The sequence below is a fragment of the Monodelphis domestica genome, chromosome 8 (assembly GCF_027887165.1).
Source record: "Monodelphis domestica isolate mMonDom1 chromosome 8, mMonDom1.pri, whole genome shotgun sequence".
Taxonomy (NCBI): Eukaryota; Metazoa; Chordata; class Mammalia; order Didelphimorphia; family Didelphidae; genus Monodelphis; species Monodelphis domestica.
In genome coordinates this window covers 35,398,042-35,424,978 of record NC_077234.1, presented here as the reverse complement: position 1 = coordinate 35,424,978, position 26,937 = coordinate 35,398,042, and the positions used below count along the sequence as shown (strand labels likewise).

The 26,937-nt window shown below is 38.5% G+C and overlaps 1 long non-coding RNA gene across 1 annotated transcript in view; it reads right to left on the bottom strand.

Moving 5' to 3' along the window:
- Positions 1-26,937, bottom strand: part of LOC107649775 (uncharacterized) — a 160,958-nt gene that overhangs the window by 21,290 nt on the left and 112,731 nt on the right. The window contains exon 4 of the long non-coding RNA XR_001624000.2: positions 16,246-16,329. This is a non-coding gene — a long non-coding RNA (uncharacterized LOC107649775). The remainder of the gene's footprint in view (positions 1-16,245; positions 16,330-26,937) is intronic.

The following is a 26,937-nucleotide window of genomic DNA, read 5'->3' as shown; positions in this document are numbered from 1 at the left end:
GAAAGCAATGTCAGATAACAGAAAATTGTAATAGAAAATTACAGCACAGTCCTGTAAGAATAATATGAAAAGTGCAAAGTTCAGATTTCCAGGAAAACTGAAGCAAACAAAAATTGTATTTTTTTCAACCTATCTTAAAGTAGAAAAGAAGGGTTGGGACCAAAGAAAGGACCAGATGCTCAAGATGAATTGAATATGATAATGAATGATAGAATGGCTCTATCTTTACTTTTGAGGAAGTTAGATTTCAAGGTGTATAAAAATTATATGTGGAATCAGGAAACACTGAGTCTCAGTATTGTCTCAGATATTCATTAGCTATGTATCCCTAGCTATGTCAATTAAAACTCTTCAGCCTTAGTTTCCTCATTTGTAAAAAAGTGATAATAATAGCATGAACATCACAAAGTTGTTTTGAGGATCCAAGAAGAAAATACATGCAAAAACTATTCAGATTTTAAGGTACTAAATAAATATGATGATGATGATGATGATGATGAAGATGATAGTTCAGTATTCTTGGCCAAAGAGAGAGAACTTTGGGAAGGAAATAACAAAATGAAAACTCCCTACCAAGGAATTGATAGTCTCTTCCTAGGACCTGATCAGTGAACATTCACTACATCTCACTGGGCTTAGTTGTGGAAACATGCCACCCTCTTGCCATATCACATTAGCCTTCCCTCCCACTGTCCAGGTCCTGCTCTAGGACTGCTCTAGGACAATCCATTTCTTCTCTGAAGGATGTGTCATTCGATTAGCCTATGACTTTACTTACCATTGTCTGGGACTACCCTCTCCATATTTCCTTCCCAGGCCAACCCTGTTCTATATTGTTGCCCTACCCATTGGAATGTAAATTCTTTGAGTTCAGGAACCTTATCTCTTTTTTATTTGTATAAGCTTAATAGATACTTGGATCTTTTTTCATTCATTCATTCACTTTCCAACATGGCTCAACCTGGCAGAATTTCTTCTATAGGGAACCCAGTCACTGACACCCAAAGTAAGTCTTAGATGGTGTGTGTGTGTGTGTGTTTATATGTGTATGTAGAATAGGATTTGACCCAAACCTGGAATTCAATTTGTTCAATGAAATCCTTGGTGTCAAACTCCCTCCAGTAAAGATCAGTACCTTATCTGTAATGTGTAGCTTTAGAGAGATAGATTGAGTGATTTGCCTATAGTTTCACAGCTTATATGTATTGAAAAAGGGAATTGAACTCCTTTCTGCCTGCCTCCAAGGCAATCTCTCTCTCTATTTTTTGCCATTCTTCTTCTGTGTACATATATGTAGAAGTGACTGTGTACAAAACTATAGTGCTTGTGTAGATACATATCAGTTTTTAATGATGAGACTGATGATCTTCCTTGTTTATGAGTGACTAAACAGACTCTATAGCCAAATTTTATATTTTATACAAGTCCTTTGGTTTGTAGGCAGCCTTCATGGAACTCAGTGCTGTTTGTAACTCTGGCTCCATGACTCATGGTCTCTTTGAAGCTGCTGCTCCAGAAGGGCCACTTCATTTATTAAGGATGAGGATTACCTCAAGTTATCTCCCACTCTTATTTCCCAGTAGTCCAAGGTCATTCTGCATCATTCTGAGTTGTGCTTTCAAGTTTCATTTCACTCAGTGCTTCTTTCAGTTAATGTCTTGTTAGACACGTGATATACTCACTGCCCAAACTGAGTTTGCTTTCAAACCATAGCCTAAAGATCCAGATCCATAACCTGACTTGTGTTTGACAAAAGTGTTTCTTTCCTCATTTCTCTTCAAATTGTTTTGGTAAAGCTTAGTTTGTTGGTCACAGTAGGCAGAAATGAATTTGTTAGTGGTACTATGAAGTCCTGCAAAGTTCCCACGACCCGTGACACAGGGTCATGACAACAAAGAATCCTCAGAAGGGTTCAGATGGCCATCACTGACTTTATTATATTATCATCCTTGTCCAAGCCCACTGGTATATGCTACAGCTTTAGACCACCAATTTCAGTATGCCTCACTTCCAAGGAATCTTCCCCGGGAAAAACAAAACATAAGAGAATATGCTATAAATGCCAAGATTATCCATCCACTGCATCCTAGGCCATGACCAGTCATCCTGACTTTTGTCCTGCCACTGGACTTTGATGACTTTGGAAGCGTGAATGAGAATAATTACTTTGTGAAATTCTGCCTCACTTAAATCCAATTTATTCAAAAGTCAAAACATTGCCATCTGATGTCATTGGTCCTCTTTGGAAATGATGGGCACACAACAACAACAGTTTATACTAGCAATGTCTCAGTATTGTTGTAAGCAATTATGTTGTAACAGCAAAAGAGGGATGTCCTAAAGATGTGAATTGTGACCTTTTTTTGCATATGCATGTCAAAAGAAAGAGGAAGAAAGCATCAAAGAATGTGAAAATCTTTATTGAGAAGTTGGGTTCATAAAACGTTATTTCTAATCTTATCCACTCTAAAAGATTATGTTTTTTAGAGCATCTGAATTGTTCTTCAAACTTTGACAGACCCTGAACTCAAAACCAGGTCAAACTGAACATGTTCTTGTTCACTAGATGCATGGGAAAACTTGCCTCACTTGAATGAAAATCTAATAAGACTAAGAAATTCCCATTGTCCTTAATCTTTTCTTAAATAATAAATTCAAGGAAGACAATCATTGTCTTCTTTACCACTATCTGCCAAAACCACTGAATCAGTATCTAAGCTGAGGTTATACTTAGAGAGAGACAGTGTGATGTTAGTAGTCTCTCGGTAACCAAGTATGACTATTGTCTTTGTGTGTTTTGTGCACAAAGATACTTGTGCGTGAAGGAGATTTAAGTGGAAAAGCCGATGCACAGAGACAGTCCCACTCTCTCGGCGTTGGAAGCCTGGGTCCAGTGGCACGAAAGGTCATTACATCTGGAGACTTCCTCAGCTGCATTGGATGGCCGTGTTGCCTTTTGTGCTCCAACACACCCTGAGCACTCCACAGTGCTTTGCTGCGTCGCCCTCTCAGCCGTTGAACCTTCTTATTGGTTTCTTCCACCTGTTCAGCCAAAGCAGTCTTCACATGCTGGGTGAGCAAAGCCCTGGTTCACCAGGGGTCCACGACGACCCGATGGCTACCCTCACAAGGTTTGGCCAGCCTGTCGAAGCCATTGCCCAGGGTGTGGCCGCTGCTGCATGCTAGCAGCTACTGGGAGCCACAGGTGAAAGCTGGGTGTCAAGTGGGGGTCAGAGGCTGGAGAGCTGCCCTAGGAGGTCATGACAAGCCCTCCATACCAAAGATATTACTCCTCCCTGAGCACCCCATACACCTATATATATATATACACCCTATATAGGGAAGTAGAAGGGGAACAGACTGTAGGGAGGGAAGCAGCACAAGGGAGGGAGAGGGTGGGGGTAGTTTTACAAAGACTGCCAAGAAAATAAGGGGGGAATAAGAAAGGAGGGACTAGAAAGGGAAGTAAAATAAGGGTGGGAACTAGGGGGACTGATTAAAAACAATGAATGAAAGACTCAGGTGTCCTGTAAGAGTAAGAACAGGAGTGAATGCTGAAAGCCAGGCCCCCTTCAGCCCCAGGTTCTGTCCCACTTGGATCCAGCAGAAACCCATCCATCTTCCCAGCTGCTCATTTACCAAACCAGCAATCTTGCAGCAGGCACTCCTGCCTGGTTCTCAGGGTCCCTCCTTGGGGACAAGTCTGCCCTCACCATCACGGGGCCCAGTCCAAGGACAAGGCTGACTCTTACTGCGCCCTGTGGTACAACAGTGCAGCTCAGGTTCATGGTGACAGCCTCAGATGGGAACAAAGACAAGGGAGGATCTGGGTTCCCATCTGGCCTCTGACATCTGCTAACTGTGTGACCCTGGATAAGTCACTTAACCCTGTTTGGCTCCATTTCTCCATCTGTCAAATGAGCTGGAGAAGGAAATGGCATACTAGCTGTGTGGATATAAAGGTGGCCTCAAAGTTAGGGAAACTTAGGTTCAAGTCAACCTCTCATGTGTTGTGACTCTGGGAAAGTCCTAACCTCTCAGTGTTCTAAGAAACCCTATAAGACAATAAGTTGCAGAGGAAGTGCTGGCCCAAGTCTAGGAGTTCTAGGAGTTCCCTATACCAAAAAAAAAAAAAAAAGCTTAAGTACAGCCTCTGGCCCCCATTCAAGTATATGTACCTATGTTACACACATATAACTCATGTATACTAGAGCCAATTTGGATGAGCAAGTGTTAAAATTCTGTGTAAAAATTTATACCTCAGAAATCAGCCAATGCTTCAAGCCAGAGCTCGATTTTGGTTTTGATTTTCTAGATTTAAGAAAATGATGGGGGAGATGTTAATAATGCTGATCATATTTAAAAGTATGATCTGCTGTGTTTTTCCCCAGAAATCTGATTATTAAATATTTACTAGTATACTGCTGCATATAGATGTACATGCTTGTGTGTATATACATGTATGTACATCAACATATTTATACATATATATATATATCCTTGCTCAATACCAATAAATATAGATATGAATGGTATCCATATTTTCCATAGAATATTATTACTCATACTCTAATAGGAAAAAGTTATGCATGTTGCAGAAAATACATGGAGAAATCACCAATCAAAAATTCATTTTTGATCATTTATTTTAAATTGCTTTAGGGACTGGTAAAGACCATTTGGAAAAAATAACTCCTAATAATTGCTTTAATTTCATCTTCATTTGGTGGTGAATTCACACTTTTCATTTTTCAAATGGGTAATTTGGTTTTCTTCTTTTCTTAATCAAATTAACCAATGGTTTATCTATTTTATAGGATTTCTTATAAAATCAGCTCCTAGTTTTATTCATTAGTTCAATGGTTTCTTTACTTTTGTTCATCTCTCCTTTGATTTTCATGATTTCCAACTTAGTGATTAATTGGGAATTTTTAATTTTTATAGTTTTTTTTTAGTTATATGTCCAATTCATTATTTAGTAATTTTTGACCATTCAGTAAAGAGACACCAACTACCCCTTAAATGTAAAATACCCAGCACTGTCACATCACTATTACCTGACCTACCCAGGAACAAAACTAAGGACTGAGGATGATGGGAGAAGGTGAATTATTAGGAACGTTAATAGTTGCCTGGGTGACCTTTTTCATATGTAACTAGGGCTAACAGATCTAACAAGAGAGCTGAAAATGTGTTGATTAGCCCTCAAATTATATTGGACTAATACTATCTCAAAAAAAAAAAAAGCAATGGCATTACCCGCTCCCTCATCAAGAAGAAACCAAAGTAACAAATGACATTGGTGGAAACAAGATAGAAAAGCAGAAGCCCTAGAAAAAGCCTAGGACCACTCCCAGGGATCTCTCAGAGTGGGAGTTGAATAGACAAAAATAAAGCACAATTGATTATTAGGAGATGAAATGGCGCATAGTCACCTTTCTCCTTTCAGAGTGCAAGTTGTCTAGGGAGTGCTACCATTCCCATTATCATTACAATCTGAAGGACATTAGAACCAATTAGGAAATGGACTTTCAGAGTGAATCTGTTCCTTAATTTCTTCCATTTTTTTACTTACGTCTTTAAGCATTATATATTTAATCATAAATATTTCCTTATGTCAGTAAGCTACTATGTTTAAATTAAATGATTGGGTCATGGTTGATACTTGATCTTTTGGTAATGCCCTGGATTGGCACTTAATCTGAATTTATAATCATGAATACCCAAAATACCCAAAACTGGAGCCAGTTTAGCAAAGACTTTCAAAATTGAAGGAATCTTGTGCTATCTTCCACAGCATATAGTGGCATTATTCTATGCTGTGATTGTGACTAGATTACTTATATTAATACAGTTAATTAGTAGCTACATCATACTAATGGGTGATATTAAATTTGTTTTAAAATAAAGCCCTTAGATATTTTTCACTTGGATTTTTGTCAATCTGGAGGACAGAATAGTTACTTAAGTTGTTGTTTAGTTTTTTTTTGTTTTTGTTTTTGTTTTGCCATGGAAAGAACAGTGAACCTGTCTCCATCATTTATTAGCCTCCTATGACTACATATATTCAGAGTAGATAGAAGGTAATCTCAGGGAAGGCATTCACATCTGGTAGAACTGGGAAAAGCTTCTTGTAGAAGGTATGTTGTTTTTTAAAAAAAATCTCTCACCTTTCATATTGGAATCAATAGTAAGCATTGAATCTTTTTTTCTTTAAATAATATTTTATTTGAACATTTCCAAGAATTATTCATTAGAGACAAAGATCATTTTCTTTTCCTCCCCACCCCCCCCCCATAGCCGGCTCGTGATTCCACTGGGTATCACATGTATTCTTGATTCGAACCCATTGCCATGTTGTTAATATTTGCATTAGAGTGTTTGTTTAGAGTCTCTCCTCTGTCATGTCCCCTCAACCTCTGTAGTCAGGCACTTGCTTTTCCTCGGTGTTTCTACTCCCACAGTTTGTCCTCTGCTTATGGATAGTGTTTTTCTCCTAGATCCCTGCAGATTGTTCAGGGACATTACACTGCCACTAATGGAGAAGTCCATTACATTCGATTATACCACAGTGTATCAGTCTCTGTGTACAATGTTCTCCTGGTTCTGCTCCTCTCGCTCTGCATCACTTCCTGGAGGTCGTTCCAGTCTCCACAGAATTCCTCCACTTTATTATTGCTTTTAGCACAGTAGTATTCTGTCACCAACATATACCACAATTTGCTCAGCCATTCCCCAATTGAATGGCATCCCCTCGATTTCCAATTTTTGGCCACCACAAAGAGTGCAGTTATGAATATTTTTGTACAAGACTTTTTCCTTATTATCTCTTTGGGATATAAACCCAGCAGTGCTATGGCTTGATCAAAGGGCAGACAGTCTTTTAGTGCCCTTTGGGCATAGTTCCAAAATACCCTCCAGAATCGTTGGATCAATTCACAACTCCACCAGCAATGAATTAATGTCCCTACTTTGCCACATCCCCTCCAGCATTCATTACTTTCCTTTGCTGTTATGTTAGCCAATCTGCTAGGTGTGAGGTGATACCTCAGAGTTGTTTTGATTTGCATCTCTCTGATTATAAGAGATTTAGAACACTTCTTCCTGTGCTTATTAATAGTTTTGATTTCTTTATCTGAGAACTGCCTATTCATGTCCCTTGCCCATTTATCAATTGGAGAATGGCTTGATTTTTTGTACAATTGATTTAGCTCTTTATAAATTTGGGTAATTAAACCTTTGTCAGAGGTTTCTATGAAGATTTTTCCCCAATTTGTTGTTTCCCTTCTGATTTTAGTTACATTGGTTTTGTTTGTACAAAAGCTTTTTAATTTGATGTAGTAGAAATTATTTATTTTACATTTTGTGATTCTTTCTATGTCTTGCTTGGTTTTAAAGTCTTTCCCCTCCCAAAGGTCTGATATGTATACTATTCTGTGTTTACCCAATTTACTTATGTTTTCCTTCTTTATGTTTAAGTAATTCACCCATTTTGAATGTATCTTGGTGTAGGGTGTGAGGTGTTGATCAATTCCTAATCTCTCCCACACTGTCTTCCAATTTTGATTTTTGACCCAAAAGCTGGAATCTTTGGGTTTATCATATACTGTCTTGCTGAGGTAACTTATCCCGAGTCTGTTCCATTGATCTTCCTTTCTTTCTCTTAGCCAGTACCAAATTGTTTTGATGACTGCTGCTTTGTAAATATAGTTTGAGGTCTGAGACTGCAAGGCCTCCATCATTTGTGTTTTTCTTCATTATTTCCCTGGATATCCTTGATCTTTTGTTATTCCAAATGAACTTTGTTATGGTTTTTTCTAAATCAGTAAAGAAATTTTTGGGGAGTTCAATGGGTATGGCACTAAATAGATAAATAAGTTTGGGTAGGATGGTCATTTTTATTATATTGGCTCGTCCTATCCATGAGCAATTAATGTTTTTCCAATTGCTCAAGTCTAGTTTTAGTTGTGTGGAAAGTGTTTTGTAGTTGTGTTCATATAGTTCCTGTGTTTGTCTCAGGAGATAGATTCCTAGGTATTTTATTTTGCCTAAGGTGATTTTGAATGGGATTTCTCTTTCTAGTTTTTGCTGCTGAGCTGTGTTGGAGATATAGAAAAATGCTGATGACTGATGCGGGTTTATTTTGTATCCTGCAACTTTGCTAAAGTTGTTGATTATTTCAATTAGCTTTTTGGTTGAATTTCTAGGATTCTTTAAGTAGACCATCATGTCATCTGCAAAGAGCGATAATTTGGTCTCCTCCTTGCCTATTCTGATGCCTTCAATTTCTTTTTCTTCTCTAATTGCTACTGCTAGTGTTTCTAGTACAATGTCAAATAGTAGAGGTGATAATGGGCATCCTTGTTTCACTCCTGATCTTATTGGGAATGCATCTAGTTTATCCCCATTGCAGATTATATTAGCTGTTGGTTTAAGATATATACTGTTTATTATTTTTAGGAACGACCCTTCTATTCCTATGCTTTCTAGTTTTTTTAATAGGAATGGGTGTTGTATTTTATCAAAGGCTTTTTCTGCATCTATTGAGATAATCATGTGGTTCTTGTTGGTTTGTTTGTTGATGTGGTCAATTATGTGGATGGTTTTCCTAATATTGAACCAGCCCTGCATCCCTGGGATAAATCCTACTTGATCATGGTGGATGACCCTTCTGATCACTTGCTGGAGTCTTTTTTGCTAGTATCCTATTTAAGATTTTTGCATCTATATTCATTAGGGAGATTGGCCTATAGTTTTCTTTCTCTGTTTTTGACCTGCCTGATTTTGGAATCAGTACAATGTTTGTATCATGAAAGGAGTTTGGTAGAACTCCCTCTTTGCTTATTATGTCAAATAGTTTGTATAGTATTGGGATTAACTGTTCTCTGAATGTTTACATAGATAGAATTCAATTGTGAATCCTTCGGGCCCTGGGGATTTTTTCTTAGGGAGTTCTTTGATGGCCTATTGGATTTCATTTTCTGATATGGGATTATTTAGGAATTCTATTTCTTCTTCTCTTAGTCTAGGCAGTTTGTATTTTTGTATATATTCATCCATATCACCTAAATTGGTGTATTTATTGCCATATAATTGGGCAAAGTAATTTTTAATGATTGCCTTAATATCCTCTTCATCGGAGGTGATGTCCCCCTTTTCATCTTTGATGCGGTTAATTTGCTTTTCTTCCTTCCTTTTTTAAATTAGATTGACCAGTACATTGTCTATTTTGTTTGTTTTTTCAAAATACCAGTTTCTTGTCTTATTTATTAAATCAATAGTTCTATCACTTTCTATTTTATTAATTTCTCCCTTAATTTTTAGGACTTCTAGTTTGGTTTATGTTCCCTCCCCTTCTATCCCCCTTGGTTTTCCCTTCTCCCAATCCTTGTTGGGTAAGATAGAATTCAAGATCCCAGTGGATCTGGATGTTCTTCCCTCTCAGAGTTGATTTCCCTGAGAGTAAGGTTTAAGTAAAAACTCTCTTCCTCTCCTTCTTATAGGAGTTTTCTTCCCTTCCCCTTCCCATGTGAATCTTTGTGTAAGAAAGATTATTCTATTTGTTCTTTCTTTTCCCCCTATTTACACATTATTCCCCACATATTAATATATATAGATTGATATAAATATAGTCCTTTTAGAAGAGAGTTTGAATAAAAGAAAAAGGTAACATTTTTCTCCTTTTCCCTTTCCATCATATTTACCTTTTCAGGTATTCCATTCTCTTTGTTTTTCGATATCGAACTTTCCACAGAGCTCTGGTCTTTTCTTTGCAAAAACTTGGAAATCTTCTATTTTGTTGAATGCCCATACTTTCCTTAGAAGTATATAATCAGTTTTGATGGGTAGGTGATTCTTGGTTGAGGGCCCAGCTCTCTTGCCTTTCTGAAAATCATGTTCTATGCCTTATGGTCATTAAGAATGGAACTTGCAAGGTCTTGTGTGACCCTGATTGGCATTCCTTTATATCTAAATTGTCTTTTTCTGGCTTCTTGTATGATTTTTTCTTTTGCTTGAAAGCTTTGGAATTTGGCAATGACATTCCTGGGAGTTGTCTTTTGGGGATTTAGTGTAGAGGGTGTTCTGTGAACTCTTTCAGTGCCTGTATTGCCCCCTTATTCTAGAATCTCTGGGCAATTTTCTTTGATTATCTCTTGTATTATGATGTCGAGTTTGCTGTTCATTTATGGCTTTTCTGGTAGTCCAATTATTCTTAAATTGTCTCTTTTCCCTCTATTTTCCAAGTCTATGACCTTGTCGGTGAGTTATTTTATGTTCTCTTCTAATTTTTTGGTCTTTTGGCTTTGCTTTATTAATTCTTGCTCTTTTACATGCACGTTGTCTTCCAGTTGGCTGATTCTGACCTTTAAAGCCTGGTTTTCCTTTTCAGTTCGGTCAAACTGGTTTTGTAGATGTGTGAATTTCTTTTGCATTGTTTCCCACTTTTCCTCCCAGAAGGTTTCCATCTTTTTGATCATTTCTGATTCAAATTTTTCATGGGTTTGTGGAGAGTTTCCGTTTCCTTTGGAAGGTTTCGGAGCATTTGCTTGCGTTTCCTCTTCTATCTCCTCTGTATTTTGTATTTTTGCTCCATAAAATGTGTCCAAAGTCGCCCCCTTCTTCTTGTTTTTCTTGGAGTTTTGGAGCTGTGCTGTTTTCCATCTCTATCTGAGTGGGGAGGTCTAGCTTTTCTTATCTCTGTCTGGTGTTCAGAGGCTTTAGCCCCAGGCGAATTGTCCATTCGCGGGTGTTACTGCTCTCAGTTCCCTCCCGATGCTTCTTAATTGCCTTACTTCAATTCCCTGAGCCCGGCTTGGCACTGTCCGCGAGGTATCTCAGAGCCTTTGTGGGCCAGAAGGGCCTGCACTCTGAGGGGAGAGAGGCCATGGCTTCCCAGTGCTCTGAGGGCTCCTGATAGGATTAGCTTCAGCTGAGTTGGACTGAGTGTGTCTTAAAGTGGGGACCTTCCCTGAGACTCAGACAGAAGGATCCAGCCAGGGGGCTACAGGCTCCCCTCTGTCTCTCTCTGTTTCCCTGCTGTCTGGGTCTCCCTACAACTGGCTCAGGTTGTTTTCAGGATGTGGCCTTCTGAATAGCCGGCCCTGAGGTCCTTTTCCCCGCCCTGAGGGTTACTGTTCTTTTAGAAGACCCTCCACTCTGAGGAGGGAGTGGCCGTGGCTTCCTGGAGCTCCAAGGGATCCTGATAGGATTAACTTCAGCTGGGTTGGACTGAGTGTGTCTTAATGCAGGGACCTTCCCTGAGACTCAGACAGAAGGATCCAGTCAGGGGGCTATAGGCTCCCCTCTGTCTCTCTCTGTTTCCCTGCTGTCTGGGTGACCCTGAGACTGGCTCAGGTTGTTTTCAGGATGTGGCTTTCTGAATAGCCGGCCCTGAGGTCAGTTTGCTGGCTCTTAGGTTCCCGCTGCTGCCTCGGACTCAGCGCTCTGGGTTGGGGCTATGGGTCCTGGTACCTTCCTTCTGCCTACCCCTTATACCCGAGTGACCTCGGGTTCTGGCTTTTGAGGGACCATACCTTTTGATCCAGGTCCAGGAGGAGGGTTCCCTGGATCTATCCTGTTGTTTGTTTTGAATTTCAGTGTCCTAGGAGCATACAGTTTGAGATCGGTTAGGAAGGGTTTCCAGAGATCTGAACTTTAGCTCTCTCTAAGCCACCATCTTGACCGGAAGTCTTTTAGTTATTTTTTTTTCAGTTTTGTCTGATTCTTTGTGGCCCCATTTTGGGTTTTGGGGGCCAAGATACTAGTTTGCCACTTCCTTCTCTAGTTCCTCAAGAGATAGGGAAACTGAGGCAAATAAGGTTAAGTGACTTGCCCAGGATCATACAGCTAAAACTGTCTGAGGCCTGATTTAAACTTAGGAAGATGAATCTTCCTAACTCTAGGTCCAGCATTCTGTCCACTATACCACCTACATATTTTTTATCCTAAATACTGAATTGTTTATTTTGCTATGATCCTGGTGGGATAAGAAAGGTGGAGTAGCTCTGAAATGGGAATAATGGGATGTTACCTTCTATCCCTGGGGCAGCAAAGGAGCAAGCAGAGATTCTAAGTGCCAAATGTAGGCTTTTGAAAGATGCCCAGATCTTCTGAAGGCTCTCTATTGTTTATTGGTTTTTCACTGAAACTCAATTTTCAGTTACTTCAGGATTCTTCTTGATATTAGATCATCATTTTGTCATTGTTCTCTCTTCACACTCCAGATTACTAAGAAGTAGTCATTTTTTTCTCCTTTCTTCCTCAGCTCTTCTCTGATGTCTTTGTGGAAGGACTGGCTGGTCTCAAGAAAGGTGCTGGTTGGAATCAAATGAGCTATACATGTATCAAGTGCTTTGCTCTAAGTATGAATCTTAAAATCCTTTTAATCTACAAATGATGATGATGATTTTTTCGGAAGGACAGAATATGTATTTTTAGCTTTAGGGATAGAGATGACAATTACAAAATCAATATATAAAAGTTATTTTATGTGTTTACATTTTACTGAGATGGAAATTTCCCCAAAAAATATATGCTTGCTAGTCTTCATTAAAGGTCTCACCCATTCTCTTTTCTCTTCAAGAAAGAAAAATTCCAAGAAAATAATGGCATTTTACATATCAAGACAGTCATTGGTAACATTGTCTTAAATGCTAAGGAGGACAGTCAGGGAGATGAAAAAGCAGATATGTAGAAGGACATATCTCAAGATTAAGAAAAGAAGAAAGCCAAAGAAGAGTAAACACCTCAAGAGGTATATGATGAATTACCAGGAATAATCTCTTCAAGAAGAGCATTAGAAGGCACTGAAAACTGTGAGAATTGAACAGCACAAACTATGAAATTGACTATATCTTAAAAGAGAGGAAATGACTAATTACCAGTGTGTCAGCCACTTCTGAATCAGCTATCTTTGTGTAGTTAGTTTATTGATTTTTAAAAATAAAAGCAAAAATCGATGTGAAACTGCTATACAAGATGAAGAAGATGGAATGTGCATGGAAGCACAATAGTTCTGACCTGGCTTTATTCAAATATGCTATTGACATAGGAAAATGGAAAATGGAAAAAATAAGAGAAATTAGCTCTGATTGTCATCATTTCCTTCTGAAGCTTAATTGTTATATAAGGGCAGACTCAGAAACCACCCTAACTGAGAAATGGTTCATCTACTTATAAAACAATAAAATAAAATGGTCTAGAGTATGACCAGTACTACTTCATAAAACACTGGAAAAACAATGGAAAGAAAACATAGTCTGAAACAACTTTAGTTTGAAAACCACCCAATTGAAACCATTCCAAGAAAACATAGGTAAAACTGAAATGACAACAATTAGATGAAAAAGGAAACAGATTTCTCTTCATTTCTTTAGTGATCTGTTTTCATCACAGATGACAATGGAATTACTACATATGGTTTCTGATATTTCCATCTCCAATATGGAATTTCCTCATAGATAGAATTTAAGAAAGTTATTAGCAAGAATAAAGTCAAGGATGTGATTTTAAATATTTAATAACCAAGTCATGGGGAGATAGTATTTGTTGGGGGCCGTCAAATTAATGCTGTCTGACATGGTTACAGGTGGAAACTGAGGACTGCAAAGTGACCTCCAGAAAAGATGAGACACCCACTCAACTCCTCGCCTTTATGTGACTTCTCCCACTAACATCCCTTACTATTGAAATTGCTATGATTATTGTTCTCTCCCTAGCTTCAGGAAAACAATATGAGAGCACAATATTTGCAGGATTAATACATATGTCCCACCTTAATCCCCCCAGGATATCATTAAAAGATCATATTTACAGAATTAAACCCCAAGATTCTCATGTATTCACTTAGGTGAAATACCCCCTGCCCCTTCTTCTTCCTAGACTTAAGCTTCTCCACCCCCACTGCTAGCCAGGGATGACAGGCATATTAATCATTCTTCAGGCACAGGCTGATATGACACTTCTCTGGTTTATTGTGTTTACTGAAGCCAAAGCAACATTACTAAGATACCTTAGTGAAACTTAGAAAAATGAAAGCTGGAAATTGGAAAACACCTAAATCTGGATTGTGTTAAATTTACCCTTTAACCCTGCACCTAGTAGCATTGTTTTGGTTAGATATCTCCTAAGTAATTCTGATTGATTATGTAAGTTGATTAAAAGCAACATTGATTTTCTTAGCTGGTCATTCCACAGGTCAGTGGGAACTGACCCCTAGTTACCATGCCTGTGACATTTATCTCTAGCAAGATTTGCTTTGTTGTAGCAACTTGGTATACAAGATGGTTATAGAATGTTAATTAAACAATTTGTTAAAAGTTAATGTGTGACATATCCAATTATCTGTAAGAGATCATGTATGTTGAAAAATAAGACCATGTGCCAGAAAAAATATGTAACCACTGACATATAAAATAAAGACAAACTGTGCCTAGTGAAATAGCTCCTTGTCACGCTTGTGCAACAGGTCTGAAACATGCAGCTGTCTCCCATTCCTTATTTGCCTTTGTCACCACACCTAATCAGAAGGAACCTCCAACTTTGTAGACTGCTGGATAGCCTTCAAAAAGTGTGCATACTGAATTTTCAAGTTTGATCTGCATTGTTAACATTTTCAACATCAATTGTTAAATCTATACAATCAATGGCACATCAAGCCATGCCATACATACTCATACTGAAAATTTAACAATAGGCTATTTTGCAGCAGCTATAGCTGGCTCCAGCACTCTCCTGCCTAAACAAGACCAATGACACACAAAAAAGAAAGAAATCTGGCCTTTACAGATCACATGTAGATCCAATTTTAATAATCATTTTCTGACATTTTTGATCCATGTTCTCTCTCTCCTTCCCTCTTCTCCAAGACAGTAGGTGTGATCCTGGTTATATACATACTATCATGTGACACATAACCCTATATTCACCATGTTATAAAAGAAAATACAAATTACTTATAGAAGAAAAAAATTAAAGACTAGTATGTTTCAGTCTGTACTCAGTGTTCATTGGTTCCTTCCATAGCAGTGGATAGCCATTTTTGTCATGAGTCCCTTGGAGTTGTTCAGAATCCTGGCATTGCTGGTAATAATTGTTCATAGTTGGTAATTGTATATTATTGCTGTTACTGTGTTCAGTATTCCCATGGTTCTAGTCAATTCATTTTGTATGACTTCAAGTAAGTCTTTCTAGGGTTGTGTGTGTGTGTATGTGACTGTCACTTCCTATGACTTGATAAGCTTCCATTACAATCATAAATCTCAACTAGTTCAACCATTCCCCAGTTGATGGACATACCTTCAGTATCTGGTTCTTTGCCACTAAAAAGAACTATTACAAATATTTTTTAAACCCTCACCTTCTGTCTTAGAGTCAATACAGTGTATTGGCTCCAAGGCATAAGAGTGGTAAGGACTAGGCAATGGAAGTTAAGTGACTTGCCCAGGGTAACGCAGCTGGGAAGTATCTGAGCTCAGATTTGAATCCAGGACCTCCCATATCTGGGTCTGGTTCTCAATCCACTGAGCCACCCAGCTGCCCCCTATTATAAATATTTTTGCACAGGTCCTTTTCCCTATTTGGATCTCTTTGGGATACAGACACAGTAGTAATAGTGCTAGATCAAAGAACACGCAGTTTTATGGCCCATGAGACATGGTTCCAAATTGCTTTCCACAATGGTTATATCAGTTTACATTTCCACTGATGATGTACTAGTGTTCCAATTCTCCCACATTCCTTTCAACATTTATCATTTTCCCTTTTTGTCATATTAGTCAATCTGATAGGTGGTATCTCAGAATTATTTTAATTTGCATTTCTCTAATTAATAGTAATTTAGGACATTTTTTCAGAAGACTAAATATAGTTTTAAGTACTTCATCTGAGACTTGGCTGTTCATAGCCTTTGACAATTTATTGATTGGGGGATGCTTTATCTTATTATAAATTTGACATTCTCTATATATTGGAGAAATTTGGCCTTTGTCATAGCACTTGGTATAAGGTTTTTTTTTCCAGTTTGTTGTTTCTTTTCTAATCTTCACTGCATTGGTTATGTTTGTGAAAAAAAAAAACCTTTCATTTAATGTAGTCACATTTAAATATTGTAATATCCTCTGTGTCATGCTTGCTCATAAATTCTTTGATTATCCATTGGACAGACATGTAAACTATTTTGTGTTCCTTTAATTTATTTATGGTTTCATCATTTATTTCTAAATCATGTATGCATTTTGACTTTACCTTGGTATATGGCATGAGGTGACAGTCTCTGTCTCATTTCTGCCATACTGTTTTCCATTTTCAGAGAACTAATTTTCAAGATATCTGAAGAAGAGAAAGATAGGAAATGATTAGAAAATTCATGGACGGTATTTTTTAATTTTATGTTTTTCCCAAGTGCATATGAAAATAATTTTGACATTCATTTTTTAGAGTTTTGTGATCCAAATTATCTCTCCTTCTTTCCTCAACTCCTTCTCTGAGAAGGAAAGCAATTTGATATATATTATACAGAGGCAGTCACACAAAACATATTTCTATATTAGCTATGCTGTGAAAGTGAATGGCAACAAAAAAAGCAAAGTTTTTAAAAGTATTCTTGATTTGCATTCAAATACCACCAGTTCTTTCAATAGAGATGGATAGCATTTTTCATCATAAGTCCTTCAGAATTGTTTTAGATCACATTCATTCACAGATGATCACCTTATAAGATTGCTGTAATGTGAACCATGTTCTACTGGTTCTGCTCACTTCATTTTGCATCAGTTAATATGTCTTTTTTTCCTGTTTTTTTTTTTTCTGAAGCCATCCTGCTCATCATTTTGAACAGCACAATAGTGTTCAATATAACTTGTTCAGCCATTCCTCAACTGATGAGCATCCCCTCAATTTCCAATTCTTTCCTACCACAAATAGATCTGCTATAAATGTTTTGTACGTATAGGTCCTTTTCCTTTTATTTCTTCAGGGCAAAGACCCAGAAAAGGTATTACTGAGACAAGATATGCTCAGTTTGATGGTCCTTTGAACATAGTTCATGGATGGTATTGTTATTCAAAAGGAGTGAATCATGACAAAATCAATAACTAATAGCCTAATCTGTCTGTTTTCTCATCTCTATAAATTCTATATGCATTGAAGACATCCTTAATTTTAAAAAATGAAATAAGAGAAAGGGCAAGCAAAAAGAGCAAATGATTTACAGAGTAGACTATTTTTAATAACATTGTTGATGAAAAGGTATAAAGAATTCAGGATCCTGATGTGTTTATTGTTGAGTTTTTTTAAGTGTTTTATTTGGTAGATCACAATATTAGCCTTAGAACCCATCCTCTAATGTGTTATTTATTAGATATTAAATAAATATTAAATATGTGACAATAAATACATTACAGAATTAATACATACAAATGAAGAGATAAATGGCATTTTCTTTTATTTCTCCAATTAAATTAACACTAATTCATTTATAATATACTTTAAAGTTTATAAAATGCTTTCCTACATCATTTAGCATGCTCCTAAAAACCCTGTGAGGTAGTTTCTGCAGGCTTTATTTTTCCCCCTTACAGGTGACAAAACTCAGGCTGGTTAGATTAAGTGACTGCTCATAAACGCCTAATGATCAAATGTTACATGATAAAGTCTATGTCAGTGCACTCCTGAATCCAGGACCAAAGCTTTTTTCCATTCTACAATACTATCTCAGAGATGATGGCCTCTGTATACTTCCCATAGCTCTCACTTTGGACTTCTCCCTTCCATTTTTCAAATTCAGCCTTGTTTTAAAATAATTAGTATAAATACTCAAACCCCCTATTAAACTGTAAACTCCTTGAAGGCAAGAGATATTGATTTGTGTCTTGGTATCTCCAGCTATTAGTGACTTGTGAATAGTAGGTTCTTAAAACTATCGTTGAATTGCGCATAGCTTTAAGTGCAAAACAAATCAAAAGTCCTCTCTATTGACAACATTAGCCTCCATTTTTATAAGCTCAAATATGTATTTCTGAACCAAGTTAATTCAATTTCCTGAATGATATGTGCATACTAGACAACACAATTTCACCTAAAACTACTTGTCTTTTCTAACCACTTCATTTGGGATTTCAACCATCATTTTGAAAAGAGCCTACAATCATTGCTATTATAATAGATAAATTTCTCTGAATAAGAGACTTGGATCAAATGTTCTTTTAGCTGATCACTTCCTCAAGGGACACAGAGAAGTACTCTAAATTTCTCTAATGAAGGGCTAAAATCCAAAGAACATAAAGAATTGGTTTAAATATGGAAGAATAAAAGCCATTTCCTAATAACACTATCTCAGGTGGATGGTAACTAATAGGCTTCAAATCCATTAGTGAGTTAGGGGGGAAGTCTACCCCAAAATGTATAAAGTTTTCCCCCAACAGAATGGATAGATCAGAACAAAAATTTGTTCCAAAGACCATGAAGGCAGCTGAAGCAGGCACTGTGGAGTGCTTAGAGCTTGATCAGATATGGAAGACATCAAGGTCATCCACTGCATCCTGGACCATCACCAGTAGAGTCTTGACTTCTGTCCTGCCACTGAACTTTGATAACTCTGGAAGAGAGTGAGGCTCAGATCTCTGAGCACCTGGGCTTCACTTAAATCCAACTTACTTGCCGGTAAAAATATCACCCTCATCATATTACTGGTCCTCTTCAAAAACAAGAGAGGAACAGCCACTACTAGGCACCCCCAAAGAGGAAAAATGTCTTCAGCTACAATTGTAGCAGAGAATTAGGAACAAAAGAGGTATCCAGCAATGAGCAATCCATCCTACACACTGTCACATGTCAATGCATGGAATCTTACTATGCCACAAGAAATGAGGTACATGATGAGAATCAGAGAAACTGAAAAAGATGTTTAAAAATAGATGTGGAGTTAAGTTAAATGGACAGCACAGCACATACAATAACAATAAATTATGTGGGAGAAAAACAACTTTAGGAGACCACAGAAGTCTGATTAAAAACAATACATAATAGTTACTTCAAAAGACTGACAATGAGACCTGTTTCCCAATTCTTATCAGGGAAGTGATTACCTAGAGAGATTCTGAATGAAATAGGCATTATCATTAGTATACCCACATTTATTTTTTTAAAAAGAAGCAATACATGACAGAAGTATACAGTTTCTTATATAATCCTGGGCAATTCACTTTAACCTCTAAGCCTCAGTTTCCTCATCTGTGAAAGGGGAATAATACTAGCACCTAATTCACAGGGTTTTTATCATTATAAAAATGAGATAACATACAAAGTGCTTTGCAAGCCTTAAGGTGCCATATAAATGCTAGTTATTATTACTATTATTATTATTATGTGGGAATATTTATGCTTTTTGATGATCATTAAGTTCACAATTATTTTTGGAAGGAATTTAGAATGGAGTTCTGGCCCTAGATTTAGATGATATAATTTCAGATCTTGACTCTGATACTCTCTTCCTGTGTGACGTTGGACAAGTCATCTAACTCTCTGAGCCTCATCTATAAAATGAGTTCTATTCCAGCTCTATATCTATGTTTCAATTGCCCTTAAATCCCAAGATCCAAAGTGATATCATACCATTCTTTAAAAAATCAACAAACACCTCCATTAATGTAGCCCTGGAAAGTAGCTTCTCTATTTTGCCTAAACACCCTAGCTGGAAGAGCCCTTTCTGTAAGGAGGATGTCTTAGGGCTAAACTCCCCATCAGCTCCATCCCCTCCTATTTCAAATCCCTAAAAGGTGTCACTTTATCCTGTAATGGTGCCTGCCCTACAGGGGGGAAAAGAGAGAAACCTAGAATTCAGAGATAGATTGTAGCCTAGAATTCCAACTTAACCCCTTTCATGGAAAAAACAGCATCTCAAAGTTGGAAGGGAACTTGGAAGCCATCAGGTCCAACCTCTATCCCCCCCCCCAAATCCCTTCTATAACATTTCCTAATAGGGGGTCATCCAGACTTCTTACTAATTGGGGAGCTGAGATTGGAGGCATGAAATGAGTTGGTCATTCAGGTGGCATCAGAATTTGAATTTGAATTGATTTGTCTTACTGCAAGTCCGGTACCTTTTTTACACTTATCATGCTGCTTAATAAATACAGTCTATCCTCTATATACAAAGAATTCCCTTCCTCTCTTTCACCCTCTTTTCTTCCTCAGGTTCTTTTTCTCCTTCAGAAGATCAGTGTCCTGGGGCAGCTGGGTAGCTCAATGGATTGAGAGCCAGACCCAGAGATGGGAGGTCCTGGGTTCAAATCTGACCTCAGATACTTCCCAGCTGTGTGACCCTGGGCAAGTCACTTAACCCCCATTGCCTAGCCCTTATCACTCTTCTGCCTTAGAACCAATACCCAGTATTGATTCTAAGATGGAAGGTAAGTGTTAAAAAAAAGATCAGTGTCCTATTGCTCTCTCACTTCATCTTTCTCCTATTACAATTTGCTCTAAAGAAAGGATATGATACTTGGGCAAGTAGGTGATGTAGTGAATTAAGAGCCAGCCCCAGAGAATAGAGGTCCTGGGTTCAACTATGACCTCAGACACTTCTTAGTTGTGTTACTCTGGGCAAGTCACTTAACCCTTGTTGCCCTGGCCCTTACTACTCTTCTGCCTTGGAGCAATATAGTATTGATTCTAAAATGAAAGGTAAGTGTTTAAAAAAGAAAGGATATGATGCAAGTTATTTACACTCTAGTGTGAATTGAAGTTTTAAAAAAAAGTTACCCCTTTCAAGACTGTTTGCATCGTGAACTTTGATTTTAGTGGCAAAAGCTTTTGTTCCTGTTAAACAAATTTCAGGTATCTCTGATAAGAGAGGAAAAGCACTGGAGGGTGGAGAAAAGAACCATCTCCCAGCATTACTAAAATTTTACTCTTAGTTATCTACTCCATTTCTGTCGATCAAAGATATTAACCTGAGTATATAACAAGGACTAATACTTGCAGCCAAAAATGAAGATTCTATTAGGATCTCCTTTCCTATAAACCCAAAATACATATGTAGAAAGACTATTAACTTAACTGAAAATTAATTTATGGTGAAAGTGGTACATAATGTTAAATACTTTCACTGAAGACAAATGATTCCCCCCCTATTCTCAGAGGGAGTATTTTACATCTGTTGTTGAGTTGTTGCCGAGATACCATGGCATCCTGGTGTTCGCTGTGATTTATAAAAGAAGAAAGAGGAAAAAAAATACATTGGTAAGCATCAGTCTGAATTGTCTCCTTGCAGTCTTGTGTTACTGGCATTTATTATTCATATATGTATTCCTTTAAGATACAAAATAAAAGGCTAACCTTTCTAGATGAATCTTTGATTTATGCCCATTTATACAACAATAATAGTTATAATAAATGGCTTGCTATGTGAAACCAAGGAACTTCTCTAAGGTGAGAACCTGGGAGTCCTTCCAAGTCTATGGATAGCAAAGCTTCCCTGAGGTATGGAAATGCCATATATTTGCACAAATTCATATATGGATCTAGAAACATTATCCATGCTAAAAACATTCCTCTACAACTGATGTATCCTTTATAACAAGAGCATGAGTCTTCCCTGGCAAGAAATACCAGGGAAACAATGAAAGAAAATCAAAGAAGAGTTTAATATCTGGGAAGGTCTCAGGAAGGAAGATATGCTGCGTGTTTCAGGAAGTTGAGGCTGGGGGAAGGAGCCTGGTCACCATTGGAATCACCTGTGTAAATGTTGGTGCATTGCTAATGAGCTCTTTGACATTTCTGGTGGTGCTTCCTGTTCTCCTTTCTTTTACCTATGGTGATGGAATGAAATAAACTCAAATACTACACTGAAATTCTTTCAACTACCAGCAGGTGCTAAGAAAAAAAAATAACATTTTCTTCCTAGTGGAAATTGCCTCTTGTAAAGGCTGAAATTGGCTGTTTTGTTCTCTAGATGCAACAGGCTGAGGGATTATCTGATATTCCTTTCTAAAGCCTTGCTCATTTTCAAGTCCCATTGTAAATTAGCAGCACATCTACCATCCTAGTTTGTTTATAGGACCCCAACGATGAAGTTGGGGTTGAAATTCCATTAATAAAGAAATCATATAGACTATGGTAGCTTTGTCACAAGGAATTTGTTTTTTGGATTTTTAAAAATCCAAAATTTGCTTGTGGTGGATAGTGGAAGTGATGGATTAAAACAAATACTTGTTACTTAAAAGTGAAATATCAAAATGGGATTGGGAAACATAGCTGGTGAGGAATTGAGGCATTAGAGAAGAAAGACCCTAGAACCCTGGGGGGGGGGCTCTGCCTGAGAGGGTAGAATCTGAATGTATATGCTACAAGTTCATATAAATCTTCATCTATTTTTCTGAATTCTTTACTTTTCACTGTTTCTCACATTATGGTAAAATTTCATTACATTTTTGTACCATAAAATAAAAGAAGGAAAAAGTGTGATTTGGCACTATGGGAGTGACTTTTCAGATCTATTTTCTTGTGACTGTAAGGAGTTAATCATGGGAGTTCCTTGACTAGCTACAAGATCATATTTGGTCTATGGGAGTGACTTTTCAGATCTATTTTCTTATGGCTCTATAAGGAGTTCATCCTTGACTAGCTACAAGATCTTAGATTTAGAGCTAGAAGGGACCTCAGAGATCATCCCTTCCAACTTTCTTCATTTTACAGATGAGGAAACTGGGTCTTAGAGAAATTCGTGTTGAACTTTTCCTCGGGACTTGGAGATTATTTTCTTATGGAGGTTAAAGACACATTATGGAGATGTCTAAAACCATCTTCTAGAATCTGATGAAGCAAAGTTTCCTGCTCAATTAGATGAGCTTCCATCATGGTCTGCTTCAGACTTTTTCTCATATCTTTCTAGCGTAAGGATAGTAAGATCAATAGCCTAACTTCTACCTCTCTGCATATTAGGATAGTTTTTCCTTAAAAGCTACTTTGAGCATCCTCAGCACTTGACTAGCATAGATGACTAAGGGCGTAGACTTACTGTCATTACTTCCTCGTTGCTAGAACACAAAACAACCACAGCAAGTTGTACTCTATCAATCTATTGCTAAGCTGGTGAAGAAAGGACAGCTCAGGTAAGTAACCTTCACTCAACTAAACCAATTCTAGGCTTGTTTAATGCCTTCCTCTTTGGCTAAGCAAATATTTTGTTAACTCTTGCATGACACATGAAAACCTAATTTTGTTCTAATATCAAACCTAAACAACCATAAAATTGGTCTAAGTCCCATTCCAACTCTAACAGAAGGAATGCATAGCCCTTGGTCCTTCCCAAAGGGTGACTCTCATAATTTCTTATAAATCAGTTGGCTCAGACTCCTGTAACATCAATTTTACCCTTCTACCCTTCCCTATTAGGTTTTTGTAATTTTTTAAACCCTTACCTTCCATCTTAGAATGAATACTGTGTATTGGTTCCAAGGCAGATGAGTGATAAGGGCTACACCATGGCGGTTAAGTGACTTGCTCAGGGTCTCATGGCTAGGAAGTGTCTGAGGTTAGATTTTAACCAAAGACCTTCCATTTCCAAGTCTAGCTCTCTATCCACTGTGCTACCTAGCTGCCTCCCTATTAACTTTTCTCTCCCCACCACCATTCACATTCTTCAAAGAATAAATAAGAACACAGAAGAGCTAAGAATGGGCCTGGATCCTGGGCAAGTTGGCTTTTGAGGGTAGAGTATAGGCAGAACAGCCTAGGAACCATTAATGGCTATCTTGCAGAGGCACGACCAAATGAACCCTTACCTAAATGATCTAAGAGCTCTGGATTCCAAGTTCTTGGCCTCAGCTTTTGACAGAGAAATGCAACCAATCCACCCAAGAGATGCCAACCATAGAGAGGTGAATTACTGGGCAAAATAGTGAGACTTTCTGAAGTCAAAACTTCAAATGGTGAAGAGGAAAATTATGGGCAACATAATCCTGAAATTCAGACATGTAGTACTACAAGGTGATTTCCTTGAGTTGATCTCTAGAAAGTCTCCTTTCAAAGGTGCTCTAAAGACAAGCCATGATAATATATTCTACGAAGCTGATCCTAACCATGAATAAAAAATAACATCTTCAAGAAAATAGACATTTAAATCATTCATGTAAAAACACAGAAACAAAGTATAGGTGAATAGAATATTATCAAAAAAAACAAGAGCAACACAAGAAATGAAAATAAGTACAATTAAAGAGAGAGCACTAAGGGATGGGGTTGATTTTCCAGTGTTTCTAGGGTATTCTTGAAAAGAAACAAATTGTATCCAAGGATAAAAGGGAGAACAATGAAGGTGCATCAAGCAACTAAAGAATTTAAAGAGCTAAAGATTTAAAGGGAGCTTAAAGAGTCAAGAAATAAGAAGGAATTGAATGACGCAGACTAAATCCTCAGTTCCTATATAAGAAAATTAATATATTGGAGGGGAACATGGTGTGGGAATATACTGGGAACTTACTAGATTGTGGTCAAGACACTTAGAGGAGCTGAATATGTATCCTCAGACAGCCTGGAGGTGAACAGAGAGGAGAGTATATTTTTCCCAGAATTTCAATTTTGTAGACGACAATGGGACAATAAGATAAGAGAATGGGGAAAGAAGACAACAGTTCTGGGTTGAATGGGAATTGGAGGTGTCAACTGGAATTTTTGGGAGCCCTGAATTTACCCAGGTCCATGAGAACTCACCCATTTGGGACTGAACAATGGACCTTAAAGTACTTAATTGTCCCAAGTCGGGTGGGGCTATTAGATCTAATCAAATGTTAAGTACCTTTTTGTCCAAGTAGTTTTGACATCGACATGGACAACAAGCTGTCTACCAAGGGACCACTCACTGGAAGCCCAACCGAGAAATGGAACCAACTCAGAGATGCGGTGATGGAAACATCAAAGGCAGTCCTAGGCCCCAAACAACACAACCACCAAGACTGGTTCGATGAGAACAACATTGCTATTGAAGACCTATTGAACAAAAAAGAACAAAGCCTTTATGGAGTGGCAAAATAACCCAAACTCTGCTCCTAAAAAGGACAGATTCAAGTCCCTCCAAGCCACGGCACAGTGTGAGATCAGGAAAATGCAAGACCGATGGTAGGGAAAAAAGGCAGAATAAATCCAGAGCTTTGCTGACACGAAAAACTATAAACAATTTTTCAGTGCCCTCAAGACTGTCTAAGGGCCATTAAAATCCTCCACTGCCCCCTTGCTATCCTCTGACAGTGACACTCTCATAAAAGACAAAAAAAGCATCAGCAACAGGTGGAAAGAACACTTCAGCCAGCTCTTCAACCTACCCTCCTCAGTGGACCAAAGGGCCCTTGACCAGATCCCCCAAAACCGCATCATCAAGCAACTTGACATCCCTCCTTCATTAGAAGAAGTCCAAAAAGCCATTAAACAAATGAGTGCAGGCAAGGCACCCGGTAAAGATGGGATCCCAACCGAAGTGTACAAGGCCTTAAAAGGAAAGGCACTTCAAGCATTCCATATAGTGCTGACCAGCATATGGGAAGAGGAAGATATGCCCCCAGAACTCAGAGATGCCTCTATCGTAGTCCTACACAAGAACAAAGGCGCACGAGCAGCCTGTGACAACTACAGAGGCATCTCACTACTCTCCACTGCTGGAAAGATCCTCGCCTGTGTTATACTCAACAGACTCCTGTCATCTGTTTCAGAGCATCTGCCTGAATCACAATGTGGCTTCTGACCAGATCACAGTACCATCAACATGGTCTTCACGGTGAGGCAAATGCAGGAAAAATGCCTTGAGCAGAACCTGAGTCTCTACATTATCTTCATAGACCTGACAAAGGTGTTCGACACAGTGAACAGGGACACATTGTGAGTGATCCTCAGCAAGCTCAGTTGCCCAGCAAAATTCGTCAAACTGATCCAGCTCTTTCATATCGACATGACAGGGGAAGTCCTATCTGGTGGGGAGACTTCCGATCTCTTCAACATCTCCAATGGTATGAAACAAGGCTGTGTCCTCGCTCTGGTACTATTCAACCTATTTTTCACCCAAGTATTACGACATGCTGTGATGGATCTAGACCTGGGCGTCTACATCAAATACCGACTGGATGGCTCACTACTCGACCTTCGCAGCCTGACTGCAAAAACAAAGACAACAGAGAGACTCATCCTGGAAGCTCTCTTTGCAGATGACTGTGCTCTCATGGCCCACCAAGAAAATCATCTTCAAACCATTGTGGACAGATTCTCCACCGCAACAAAACTGTTTGGCCTGACTATCAGCCTCAGCAAAACAGAGGTGCTGTTCCAACCCACACCAGGGAGGCCAACGAACCAGCCGTGCATTACAATCGACGGCACGCAGCTTTCTAATGTCAACACTTTCAAGTACATGGGCAGCACCATCGCCAACAATGGGTTCCTAGACCATGAGATCAATGCCAGGATCCAAAAGGCCAGCCAGGCACTTGGGTGGCTGCACTGCAAAGTCCTCCAACACAGCGGTGTAAGCACTGTGAAGAAGCTCAAAGTGTACAACGCAGTGGTCCTCAGCTCGCTCCTGTACAGTTGGGAGACATGGACACTGTACTGGAGGCACATGAAACAGCTGGAGCAATTCCACCAACTCTCTCCGGTCAATCATGAGGATCTGATGGCAGGACCGAATCACCAATCAGGAAATCCTCGACAGAGCCAACTCCACCAGCATCGAAGTCATGTTCCTTAAAACCCAGCTACGATGGTCTGGACACGTCATCCGCATGGACCCACCGTGAATACCAAGACAGGTATTCTATGGTGAACTGTCACCTGGACTCAGGAAACAAGGCCGACCAAAGAGAAGATTCAAGGATCAGCTAAAGTCCAACTTGAAGTGGGCTGGCATGACACCAAAGCAACTAGAACTTGCTGCCTCTGACAGAAGCAGCTGGTGAA